Consider the following 14024-nt stretch of genomic DNA (forward strand, 5'->3'; position numbering starts at 1 on the left):
TAAATATGACAATTGAATTAACTCTCCATTTTCTTAATTCATAGTTTGGAGTACAAAAGGAGTGGTCTAAACTCAATCTTCCTTTCTTAGATTATCTCATTCTATCCTGTTTCCTTAGCTGAGGTGTAAGAGCTTTCACTGACTTGCACTGCATTACCTTAAGTACTTAAATTTCATTTTCAATGAAACCCTGTTTAATGAATATTTATGAGTATGTCCCTGCAGTGTTCATTCAATGTGTAGACTTCCCTTCACAGCAGGCTGCGGTTTTACATTTTGCTTTTTATTGCTAAAATGTTAGCCATACAAATCGATGTCGCTTAGGAAATATGAAAATAACAGTTCCTCCTCTAACTGGAACATTTCCACCAGAGTTGCCCAGTGCTGCATTGATGGTGCTCAAAAAATAGTAAATAATAATAATTAGAATAATCAGGCCCAACCTGAAGTAATATGCAATTTACATTTTTGATAGATGACATGAAAGTATAAATCTCCCAGGAGGTGCAGAGTTTCCTAGCTAAAACATTCATCATTTCTAAAAACATCAAGTGCAGACGCTGGGGTAGATATTCTCTTCTCACCATGAAAGCACCTACTAGTTCTTTTGCCATCAGGTGTCATCAGAGGGAAGTCTAGGGAGGGATTAACTTGAAAGAGTTTACTGGATACACACACACACTTTGATAAGGAGATTTTTCCTCCCAGAAAAGATTTGGGAGACTTTAAGCTGCTCTTTTTTTTTTTTTTTTCTTCTCTTTGTGTAAATGACAGTGATCATCTATAAAATATCCCATTATAACTACAGAATCAAAAGTCACATAATTCCCATCCACTCAGCAAAAGGTAACTCCAATTAAGACTCTCAGTGGGTGGTCTGACATCTGATACTGTGTGGGCAAATCTGACAACCTGCCATATACTTTGAATTCCTTTAAGGTGAACATTCAACTTAGCTGGTAATTTGCAAAAAGAAAGAATATGCAGGAGTGTAAAATAAATGACACCAACCATATGGCGCTCAGTTTGGAAACCCTTGATGACAAGAAGATAGCTGATCATCTTGCAACTGTTACAAGTTTTTCTTCCATCTGAAGCCATTGTGAGCCATTGAATTATGCAAGGAGCATTTTGCTCCTTTCAAATCAGAAAAAAGTAAGCACTTCGTGTAACTTTTGTGTATGAAGCATAGAATAAATGGAATGTATCTAATTTGCCAGTTGATATAAAACCTCGTTTTGGTATATAGGACTTGACTTTCACAAGAAAAACTAGAAGTTTTTTCATACAGAATTCTATAAGGATGAGATTTATAATAATAATTGACCTCTTCTTTTAAAATCTATACATTATTTATTTTGAGTACCTCTAAATGCCACTTCATTGATAGTAGAGGAAGAGAAACACAAAACAAAACAAATATGAAGTTGAAAATTAAGGCAAAAGTCTTATTATCTGTGAGAATTAATTCAATACAACCAATGTTAAGTGTCTTTCATGTGTCATGCACTATGTAATATAGTCTCTGCCCTTGGGTATTGTAGGGCTTAATTATTCCAATAAGTCTCAGAGATAGGTATTATTAAGATTATTTTATTTTAACAGATGAGATCATTGAGATTCAAAAAGTTCAAGTGGCTTGTCCATGATCACAGAGGTTGATGTACCACTCAGTAGGGGATCACAGCATTCTTCACAAGGCAAAATGGGAAGTTATCAAAGTTTAACTGCCTTACTGAAACAGGCTATGAGGTGACCCCAAAGAAAAAAGGATCACAAGGCTCTGTCACAAGCGTGTGACACTGGGCAAATTAATTAACCTGAGTCTCAGTTTCCACATATAAGAGAATAAGGACACTATCCAATTCTTAAGGTTAACAGCAGGTAACTTGTAACTAAGGATATCAAATCTGCTTTTACATTAAAATTGTTTAGAATAACTTCTCCTTGGTCACAGTAATAAAAATAAATAATGGAAATCTATCTACACTTGATGTATTCTGGGAAATCTGGGTGTGACCCTGGATATTGGCAATTTCAATGATTCAAGAAAAGGTTTATAGTCCTAATGAATAAGGCACTGTGCTGGACATAACCAGATCTACAGAGAAGTATGAAACTCTTGGCAACCCCTCTTCCTATCACTCTAAAAGCAGGGTACAGGGACACAAGGGGTAGGTTCCCTCAGCAGATGCTCCCTGGCTCAGAATGAAGAAAGGCTTTGTTCTTCTTGGTGGCATACCGGAACGACTACATGTGAACATGCATGTCTCTGTGTTTATTTTCATATGTTACATGTGTGTCTTTACACATGTGTGCCTATGTGTATGAGAATGGGAGGCCAAGGTCCCCTCAATGGTCCCCATTGTCTCCTCCAACTTGAAAATGAAGCCATTCTTGAAAAATGTATAAGTTCCAAGGGAGGTATTTCTAACTCCATGCCCTCTCCTGTTCTTCCTCTTCCTCTCCTTTCCCAGCTTGGGAAGAGGAAGCAGCAAATGGACAGAGATGTACAGTAGTAAGTGACTGTGTTCCCATCCCCCCTAGAAGTTTCTGAGCCTCGGTCAGGCTCAGAGACAGAGAAGAGAGAATTCAAATTTGATGAGATATTCCAGTTTTGACAGCAGATTATACTAGACTTTAAATACTAAAATTGAGAAAATTCATTAATTCACAGAATGTCTGGAAAAGCTATGAGAAGTTTTTTAATTATGGGGAGAAAGCATTAAGTCGTCAGAGCTTATTAAAAGGGGAAGTGGTAAGGGGCGCCTGGGTGGCTCAGCCCATTAAGTTGCAGGCTTTGGGTTTTGGCTCTTATGATCTCAGGTTTCATGGGTTCAAGCCCCAAGTTGGGCTCTGGGCTGATGGCACAGAGCCTGCTTGGGATTCTCTCTCTCTCTCTCTCTCTCTCTCTCTCTCTCTCCCCTCTCTTCCCATCCCCTAGTCATGCTGTCTCTGTCTATTTCAAAATAAATAAACTTTTTTTTAAGAGGGAAGTGGTAAGAAAGATTTAATTGGTTTTTTGCTTATCCCCATCCGAAATCAACCCAGTCAGTAAAACAGTAATACAGCTATAATGACATTTTGAAGATGGTACTGGGTTGCTTTAAGGTTTAATAAACACTAAGTTAAGGCCTATATTAAAGTCAGGACTGGTAATGTATCCCGCCCTGCATCTACCCACCTTCCAAACAGTTTCCTAAAATTTCTAAATTTCATGGAGCAAGTAGCCACATATACATTTGTAAGGTAAAAGAATATTACAAGGGACAACACACAGTAGGTACTAAAGATGGTATGGCTAATAAAACCCTCACGTGAGCAAAGAAATGAAATTCACTACATACTAGTCTAGAAAGAGAAATGTGTTATTTTTTTTAATTAAAAAAATTTAGTATTTGTTTATTTTGAGAGAGAGAGAGAGAGAGAGAGAGAACAAGCAGGGGAGGAGCAGAGAGAGGGAGAAGGAGAATTCCAAGCAGGCTTCTCTGCTGTCAGTGCAGAGCCCACCACAGGGTTCGAACTCAAGAACCATGAGATTATGCCCTGAGCTGGTATCAAGAGCCAGGTGCTTAACCGACTGAGTCACCCAGACATCCCAAAAGAGAACTGTTTTAATGTGGACAGAATCTAGATGGGTGGTAGAGAATGATGGATGTGTGAATATATAAAACAAGTAGTTTTTTTAAAGCAGATTAGTCTCAGAATTTAGTGGAAGATAAGGTGGGGAGACACTGTAGGACCAGACTGTAGGAATCAAAACAGACTCAGGTGATCTTCATTATCTGAGAGCCTACAAATTGTTTTTTGATTTTATGATTAGAAAAGAAAATGATGAAATGAAGTAGCATTATCTAGGGCAACTAGAGTTGGGAGCATAGCCTTTTTTTTTTTGAGGTTTCACAGTATACTTAAATTACAATTAGTGAAATTAAGATATCTTTTCCAGAATGCAGAGATAACTCTTTTGTAGACAAAATAGTTGTCTTTTATGAGACAGTTCTTTGTTTTTTTCAATGATAACATGAAAACAAACAAAAAACCCCACACCATTAAAAGAATGAAATTATATTTAAAAAAATCTTTAGAACTGAAGATTTAGAAGTATTTCATTGCATAATCACTTAAAGATTTTCTTAAATGGAATTAGATTATAGTAAGATCTTAACGGTTTTAGTACAGCGTGATTCTAATGAAAATGGCAGCACTAAAATAAGAATGAATGACAGCTAAAGAAGTTTTGAATGACACTTAAAATTTTTGAAAATTTTTGCATCCTAAATGGAAAGGGAAAAATGAGAACAATGACATAGATGCTATTTTTAAAAGAGAAATACATTTTTTAAAGGTACTGTAATGTTCTGTTTCTTAATCTGGACGCTTATTGACTATTAGGTAAACTATGAGTATGTATTTTTCACCCTTCCATATCTGTGGTATATTTTTAAATAATAATTTCAAAGATAGAAATGTTTCAAATTTGTCTTTTTAGAATAGATAATGGATCCATGGGGGGTGGGAATCTAATATTATCTCTCCCTATTGTATAGAGATGGGCTTTGCCCTGGAAGCAGTCTCTCGTTATCATTTGTTCCCCATCAGGCAGGACTGTATGCCCTCCAGCTCTTTAGTTAGCAGCAAACCGCATTTGGTTCTGGAGGTAGATAGTTAAAGAAAACATGTGGGTAGTAATAGTTCTTACTACTAGACATTTGGTCCAGGTAGATGCCTTTTCAATTGTTCTGAATTAGTGAAATAAAAAGCAGCTGCCTTGGAAATTTCTCTCCTCATTCTTGAAGGCACTGAGCTAGTTTGTCAGTCATGGAGTTCCTACTCTGAATTTTTTAAATGAACTATTTTTTTTCTTCAAAATATTGTTAGCGCAAAACTTGCATCAAAATACCAACATCCCCAAAAGAACCTCAATGGCTTACTTTCATTAGCCACGTACGGCTTTCTGAAATGTCACTTTTTAATTAAGTACTTAAAATGGATTATATTATTAACATTTATAAAAGGGAATTTTGTAGTACATCAAATAGTATTGTAATATCCCTGGCTTCCTCCTCTTCCCCCTACCACCCTCCCACAAAAACTTTCACAGGTCTGGCCTTTTGTGTGTTTCTGCCTGTGCTTATTTCCTTTTCAATTTTTAGGAAGAACATCAAATTTCCAAAGAGAATTTCCACAGAGCAAAAAAAATAAAATAAAAACTAGGTCTTTTAAAGATCGTAACACTAAATATTTCTAAAGCAATTCTGGATGAGATTCCAAATAAAAGTTTATGAAATACATGAAGTTAGTGTTTCATTTTCAAAATAATGATATCATCTTTGAAACAGATGATTCCTTGAAAGTTTTCACCAGCCAGTGGTTCTTAAGCATTGTTGCCCATATGCCATCTAAAAAAATATCTTAAAAACTATGTACTTTCATACATTTAACATCTAAGATATTTTCTCATAAATTTAACATTTGAAAATATTTAATTCGCAATGTAACATAAATATTGGTAGGTGAAAATAATTGTTTTTAACTTTTATTTGTTTTTAATTGATTCTAAATGTCACATCAACTTAATAAGCACCATCATATATTACAAAGTAAAATACATCAACAAACTCTGCTTAAGTAGTTAAAATATGTTTCATTGTTTCTTTTTCTCTTTGAACTTTTATTTTACCTGTCCTACACCATTACATTTTAGTGGAATAATTTGTTTTTTACATTGGAAGATCTGTATTGATCATCCTCTTATAATTTTCTGCCAAAAAAAGTATATAAATAGAAACTTTTAAAAAATTCTGTGATCATGAGAAACTAAGTGTTAATATTTTTCTTCAAGATTTAGCCTTTAGTATTATTTTAATAATATACTATTAATAGTATATATTTTTAGTATATAAATATGTATATTATATACTATTAATTATATATGCTAGTATTTTAATACATATTAAACAAATAAATATGCTTCATAGTTATGAAACATAAAAATAAAAATATATTGGAAATTCATTTCTTAATGAGATAAATGACCTTTATTTCTCAATTAGTCCTTATATTCATATCTGAATTTTTTTATTGCTATAGTAAGAAAATATTCAACATAAATTTGTTAGTTTTTATTTTTATATATGTCAGCTCTGAGAAAATTAATTCACATATATAATAAAATGAGAATCTACAGAGTTTTCTTATAAAATATCATTTAGTGCTTTGAACTTCTTCCAAATTATGTGCCAGAAATCACATTGTAATGTATAATAAAAAAATACTGTTAATGATCTCTCAGCTGACAACTCAATTAACATCACCTTCAATTTTTTTGAAAAGAAAGAACTGGAAATTAACTAACTTATAAAAGAATTTTTACCCAGCCATTTTCTTTCCCAATACAGTTACCAATATCCTAAATTTTCTTTGTTTCACGACTGAAGATATTTTTGTTTTAATCCATTTATTAGATGTATACTGAAGATTTCAGGAGCTAGAAAAGGGAGGTTATATCATATCTCACTCAGAAAACCAGATATTTCCTCAAGATTGCTTCATCTTGGAAAATGTTTAATCTGTCCCTGAGATTTTTAAATCACAGGGATCAGTAAACTTTAGGAAGCGAGAGAAGGAGAAAAAAAAAGGAGCACTGTACAATAGCTCTGTAGCAAGCATATTCTCAAGCCAATTCATCTTAGCATCATATGTGACCATTTGGGATGCAGAAGGATATTGATTCTTTTAGTAGTGTTGATTCTGAAACCTTTGAGGAATCTTGAAATTCCAGAGGTTTGCCAGTTTAGTTTGAAGAACAAAGTTACCATCCAACAGGACCCTCTACTAAAGGGTCCAATCTCTACTGCCAATCTTTCCTCTGCCCTCTCTCATAGACCTTAGCAACGATGGCTTTGAATCGACTTTTTTCCATCTCCAACTTTCTTTTCCTCTTCATTTCTAAGATTCATATAGTTAAATGTTTAAATTATAGTGAGATAAGATTTGAAAATACTGGATTAGGATATCAATCTTGCCTGTTAGCGTTTTAAGTAAGACTCTATTGGAAAACAATAACAAAATGTATGTGAAATCACAATAATGACAAAGATGATGATAGCAAACAGTTATGTAACACTTATTATGCACCTGTCATTGTAACTAAAGCTTTTCACACATTAACTTCCTCAAATTTCATTGGCTTGATTAAAATCTTCTGAGGTAGGCACCATTACACTCTCCATTTTACTGACGTGGGAACTGAGGAATGAAGTGACTTGCTCATGGTATTTAACCCCAAGTGGTCTGTCTCCTGTGACTGTACACCTACCACCATCCCATAACAAAACCATTTATTGGTCAATGCAATGAATCCCCAGTGAAGATACACAGCTTTACAAAATAAGGCAAAATGGAAAAAAAACAAAAAAACAAAAAACAAAATAAGGCAAAATGTGGTTAGTTATTTCCAGTAAAGAACCTCTGGCATCTTTTTTGTTTGTTTGTTTGTTGTCTAATTACTTTATCCCAAATCTCCCATCTCCTCTATTTGAAAAAGAAATTCCATTGGTTTTTTTTTTTTTTTTTTTGAAATTCTATAGGTCTTGATGAAGTGTGCAAAATTGACATAAATGAACCAGTGTGGAAAAATTCAGCCAATGCCCACTTTGGATGATATTTTAAATAATTCTATGAACATATAACAGCTTTTATAAGGCATAATGTTTAACATCTTTATTTCTAGAATAACTTTTCAATTTTAGAATGTGAACAAATATGGATGCATGAAGAGAAATAGCTTTTTTAAATTTGTGCTTTATTTCTTAATAAAGTCAACATTATTTATGAAATAATTAGCCATGGCAGCTAAATTGTGAGTTGATTGGTTTTAAAGTGAGTGATGGAGTATTTGTAAGATGTTAAATTTTCTTATCAGTTTTAATTGGACTACATTTTCAATTTTAGTATTCACATGGGAATTACAATTAGTTGAAAGTTACAAAAGAAAAGTATTGTGTTTTCATATTGTTAAATGCTCAAAGAAATATATGCAGCTTCTTAATATTTATATTTTGAAGGTACTATTAATATATTAAAAATGTAGTGAATATAATTGCTCAATTAATTATGATATGAAATCTTCATAAGTCACTATTAGCAGTAACAAAGACTATTTAATACAGCAATATTAATTTTAATGTATCCAAATCCTGATTTATTTTATTTTAACACATCAAATAGTTCTGAAAGATCTGTAGAATATGGTCTGCAAGATGTTTATTGGTCAAACTTTTTTTCTTGCTCACTTGTTTCTTTGTTTATGTTATTATGGTTAATATCCATAAACAAAACCAGCAATGATTAAAATAATTAGATAAAATCTGCTACTGTGATAAAATTTATTATATGAAATTAAGTATAAATGAGCCCTTGCCGGATAATACAAGGCTTTGTAATTTATTCATGTTTTGTCAAAGTAAATCATATTGTATTTTTAGTGAATTAAATCCATAGTTTATTTTAAAAGGAAAACAATGTGAAATCAGAGGGGGAAAAGATAGATGTACAAAATCAAAATTTTAAATATAGAAAAAATTAGAATAGTACACATATAATTTTATACAATGGCTATTAGAATATATATTTACATCATTAAAAAAAAAGTAAAACAATACTTTATGCTGGTAACACAAAAGGTCTAAAACCCAAATGCCTGTGGTGGCCAGGCCATAGCTAAGTATGAAGTGCGTCAGGTACAGAGTGTGGGGGATGGAGCTTTCATGATATGCCTGAAAGAGGTAGCCATTTCTCAGTTATATATCATTGTTCCCAGAGTTTCCCATTGTGTAATGGAAGACAGAAATATGGATTTTTAAAAAATGTAAAATTGTCTGCTTTTCAATATCAGTCATTGACTCCATTTCTTTTTAAATTACCATGTTATCTTACCTCCAAAATGGCCACTATAAATTCTTTATGCCCAATGTGCACAAGGAATTCCCCCACAGAGAGTTGCTACAAGTGACACTGTGTCAGCTGCAGATTTTTTTGTTTTTTGAGAGAGAGAGCACGCTCCCATGCAAGCTGGGGAGGAGCAGAGGAAGTGGGAGAAAGAGGACCCTAAACTGGTACCTTGCCCAGCGTGCAGCCTCATGCGGGGCTCGATCTCACAACTGTGAGATCACGACCTGAGCTCAAATCAAGAGTCAAGTAGGACGCCTAACTGACTGACCCACCCATGCGCCCCAGCATACATATCTTTTAGTAGAGCCAAGGCCAGCTTCATGGGCATGTGACTGCTTACAGCCAGACAGGATCCTATGCTTCAAAGGGCCTCATGTTTGGCTTAATGGTGTGCTCTCATCATCTTGAAATTTATAATGATGGTGGAATATGAAGCCCATATTTTATTTTGCACTAGGCTTCACAAATTACATAGCAGGACCTAAATAAGGTTTGTAATCTCTGCCTTCTGGGCTGGCTCCTGGCAAGAAGTCCAAGCTGCTCTGCTGCAGAGGGGCTTCAGAAACGATCACAGAGGCATCTCTCATGAGTGAAGAAGCCATTTTAGATGTTAATCCTCCTCAAGTCAAACCAGTCAATCACAGACCCATGAGACAGCTCAAAAATAAATTGTTCTGTAAGCCACTACGTTCTGGGTTGGGTTGAGATGCAGCAATCAATAATCAGAATAGGCACAATGTTTAATTAGCCTACAGTGAGCCTCAACTTTGTGACCTCTGATCTACTTGGCCTGTAGCCCATTGACCTCCAGGGCTGATCAGCTATCAAGACATTTTTATCAAAATATAATTTTATTTGAGTGTTTTAAATTCTTTTATTATCTTGATTATATTGTTTAAAGTAAGAGTTCAGGAAATAGGTTTTATTTTTCTTTTCTTTTTTTTAATGTTTTATTTTTTTATTTTTGAGAGAGAGAGCCACGGAGGGGCAGAGAGAAAGGGGACAGAGGATCTGAAGCAGACTCTGTGTGGACAGCAGCGAGCCCAAAGCGGGGCTCAAACTCACTAACCATGAGATCCATGACCTGAGCCGAAGTCAGATGCTTAACTGACTGAGCCACCCAGGCACCCATATTTTTCTTTTCTTCGTATTGAGCTATCTTATCATTTGAACTGATATTAGATCAAAAATTACAATATGAATTAAATCATTAAAAATGCTTACTATAATTTGCTAGTCACTTGATATATATTTGATTAGCACGTTGCCAATTCAATGTGTTTTTGTTTTTATCTGAAGACAACTTGAATTGATATAATTTCCTCATTATTCAGCATTCCAAATCTACCTTTCACAAACATATGTCTAACAAGCCATCAAATTTTCCCCTGAGTGCCCAATTTCCCCCTAAAATCTAAAATTATTGTATTTTTCCATGAGACAATTCCTCAAAACCTTTAGGCCATGTACCTTAAATCACTCATTTGAAGATGCCTTGCAAACAAATGATTAAATAATTCTCTCTGAATTTATGTTAGTAAACATGCAACTGGAGGCACAGTGCCTGAACTATATTTATATATTTTGTTCCTCTATCATGCTTGGCAAATAGCCTAGGGTTGCTTGATCCTTTCCATTTGAAGACCAAAGAGAGTTTCTTAATGAAAATTGATCAAAAATATAAAAAAACATAAATATTTAGTTCTTCATACAGCTTGGTTTATATTCCAAGTCAGAAAGAAAATCCATTTCTATATTTTTCCCTAAAGATTTCTAGTTGTATTTACTTGGATCAATGTGGCTGTTTCCTTAAAATATTATTTTGTAAGTGATAAATTTAGCAACTAATGAAGGAACACCATTACAAGACACTTTCAGTAAGTCCAAGAAGTGTGTAGAACCACCTTGGTTGCAGAGGCCCTGAACTTTGCCTTGCTGTGTTTGTTGGTATAATGCATTTGGAATGGCATAGGGAAAAATATTCTGCTTAGGATAGGAAATGAGCATCAAGAAAGAATAGTAATGCCCTAGGGGTTTGTTTCGGTCAATCAAGTGATTCAAATAATCCAACTGCTACAATTAGTAATGATCAACAGCACTTAATTCTTCATGATGTCAATTTCTGATACTTGTATTGTCAAAGTTTTTATGTACAGAAGAAGGAACACCGTGGTGAAAATACATACTAGTTGTTAAGAGTCTCCAGTTCCTTTTTTCATTTTGACAGTCACTGTATGATTTGGGACACATCATAAAATTCATACACACTTTAATTGCTTCCTTGAATGACGATTGTACTTTCCTATTGGAAAAACACCTTGATAATCTCTTAAGTGAACTGGAAATTCATATTTATACATTCAATTAAATTTGAGTTGCTGAGCAATGATTATTTCCTAGAGTAAAATAAATAAGATTTGATCACAATCAAAACAAAAGAAACTTAGCATTTAGACTGATGAAAGAAAACCATTTTGAATGTCTCTAAATGCAATCCCAGTATCAACTGAACTTGAACACAGAAAAAATAAATCACTACAAACAAAACAATAGATTACTAAAGTCAACTGCGTTATTTTCCACTGTATGTACATTAAGCATCAAATTGAAAAGAAATCTGTTGCTATGAGCTCCATATGAATTCCAAGTTGTTTGGGGGGATTTTTAAGGTTGAACTCATTTAAATTCTCAAAAGTTGAAAGCATCTTAGTTGAAAAACAAGTCAACAATAAATCTTGAAATTGAAACACATAAGCTGAAATCCAATTCACTTTTATATTATGTTCCTAGAATTTATAATTTAGTATTTGAAACTACAAGCTTCTTTTATTTTTAAATTTTTTAATGTTCATTTATTTTTGAGAAAGAGAGAGATAGAGGGACAGAGCACAAGTGGGGAAGGGGCAGAGAGGAAGACACAGAATCTGAAGCAGGCCCCAGGCTCTGAGCTGTCAGCACAGCTGAGCCCTGATGTGGGGCTCAAACCCATGAACTGTGAGATCATGACCTGAACTGAAGTTGGATGCTTAACCAATTGAGCCATGCAGGTGCCCCTGAAACTATAAGCTTCTCATTTTAATCATGTTTATACATTTGTCAACCAGGTATAAAGTGCTAGAACAACGATTTTCAGATATTTCTCTCTCCCTCCATCTCTCTCTCTCTCTCTCTCTCTCTCTCTCTCTCTCTCTCTCTTTCTCTCATTCAAAACAAACTAAGAACTAAAAAGGAAGGAAGGCTTGGGACACTTAATCCTTCCTTTTCTCAGTAACCTTTCCTCCTTCATTTAGGTGATTCATAATCACCTAATGAATTCGTGAACAGTTTAAAACCTATCACTTGGGCTAGAAATTGAATCTTCAAGAAAGTGAAATGAAATAATGGTTCATATTTTGAGTGTAGGAGGGAGTTATAACAAATGAGATGTCAGATATACATTCTTACAAGTTTGAGGATGGCTGAGGATAACAGTAACCAATGAGTAAATTGTTGCCTTTATGGTTCCTCTACAAAACCTTAAAAAATAAATAGCATTTCAGTATACTTGTTTGACTAAATAAAGTTGCAAAGCTCTTCAGCAACCACATTAACATTTTAAATTTGGATTGAATATCTTCTAAGATTTATGCAAACCTTAGAAAAAAGTATCAATTATCCATTATGAAAGAAAAAATAATCTTTTTAGCAAAAAGACTCTTTTGCTAAATATTTAATAGTTTCATATGTAATAGAGTAATATTTTCTATTTGCATGTTTTCCATTTTTAGTTTAGTAGAGAATAAACTCACAGGTGAAATGGCTAAGCAATTAGTCATGTAAAATATTATAGGAATCCTTGAAGATTTTATTTATATTTTAGGAATTCTCTTAAACCATTCTGGTGAAGATGTGATGAGTTATATGCAGAGCATGATCTATGCTAAGAATGCAAATTTAAATATGGCTAGGCTTGTTCTAAATTCTTGATTCCACCACCATTTGGGTGACTTTGGACAAACTGTCCTACAAGTCCTGTTTCCTCTTCTGTGAAATAGAGTAAAGCCAACTAACAAAGTGAGTGTGGCTTAGATAATTTTATGAAATTATGTAAATTATCTTGCACAATTCTGTCACAGGATAAAAATCCAATAAAAGTTTCTTCTGTTATATCCTTTTTTTTTAATATATGAAACTTACTGTCAAATTGGTTTCCATACAACACCCAGTGCTCATCCCAAAAGATGGCCTCTTCAATACCCATCACCTACCCTCTCCTCCCTCCCACCCCCCATCAACCCTCAGTTTGTTCTCAGTTTTTAACAGTCTCTTATGATTTGGCTCTATCCTTCTTGATTTACACTTGGAAAGGAGAATATGAACATTAAACTTGAATCTTTTTCATAATATGCCTTTTACGACCTTAAGGAATAAATAGACTTTCCTTTAAATTCACCGCAGTAAACAAAATAATGGCTTCCCTAAGATATCCAAGTCCTAATCCCCAGAATCTTGAATAGATAACCTTAACTGACAAAGAAGATCTTGCAGATTTGATTAAAGATGTTGAGATGGGGAGATTATCCTGGATCCTGTGAATGGATAAAGTAAAATCACAGGGGTTCTTGTCAGGGAAAGATGGAAGCGGGAGAATGGGAATTGGAAGAGATGTGATGAAGGAGGCAAAAGTCAGAGACAGGAAATGCAATTTGAAGATGCTAGGCCACTGGTTTTGAAGATGCAAGAAGGGGTCAAAAGCCAAGGGATGAAGGTAGCCCCTAGAAGATGGAAAAGGCAAGGAAATACATCCTTTACTAGAGCTTGCGAAAGTCGTGCAACCTTGCCAACACCTTGAGATTTGGACTTCTCATCTCCAAACTGTACGATAATTACTTACATTGTTTTGAGCCTCTAAGTTTGTGGTGATTTGCTACAGCAGCAATCGAAAGCTGATACAATCAGTGAAGACTAGACATGAATTAAAAGAAGCTATCATTCTATAAATTTTAAAAATTCTGGTGTCTAATATTTTTGGAGATAGAGAGCAAGCTACAGAGAACTGTGATATCTGATAAGTAGGTCATTTCATGTTG

General features: G+C 34.2%; 1 protein-coding gene and 1 long non-coding RNA gene across 10 annotated transcripts in view; both read right to left on the reverse strand.

The window, feature by feature from the left end:
* NLGN1 (neuroligin 1) overlaps positions 1 to 14024 on the reverse strand; it is an 824073-nt gene that overhangs the window by 325342 nt on the left and 484707 nt on the right. The window lies entirely within an intron of this gene.
* LOC128315239 (uncharacterized) lies at positions 10392 to 12451 on the reverse strand. Its single transcript, XR_008297808.1, has 2 exons — positions 12167 to 12451; positions 10392 to 12136 (listed from the first exon to the last, which is right to left on the reverse strand). It is a non-coding gene; the product is annotated as an uncharacterized LOC128315239 (long non-coding RNA).

Source organism: Acinonyx jubatus, chromosome C2, assembly GCF_027475565.1.
Source record: "Acinonyx jubatus isolate Ajub_Pintada_27869175 chromosome C2, VMU_Ajub_asm_v1.0, whole genome shotgun sequence".
Taxonomy (NCBI): Eukaryota; Metazoa; Chordata; class Mammalia; order Carnivora; family Felidae; genus Acinonyx; species Acinonyx jubatus.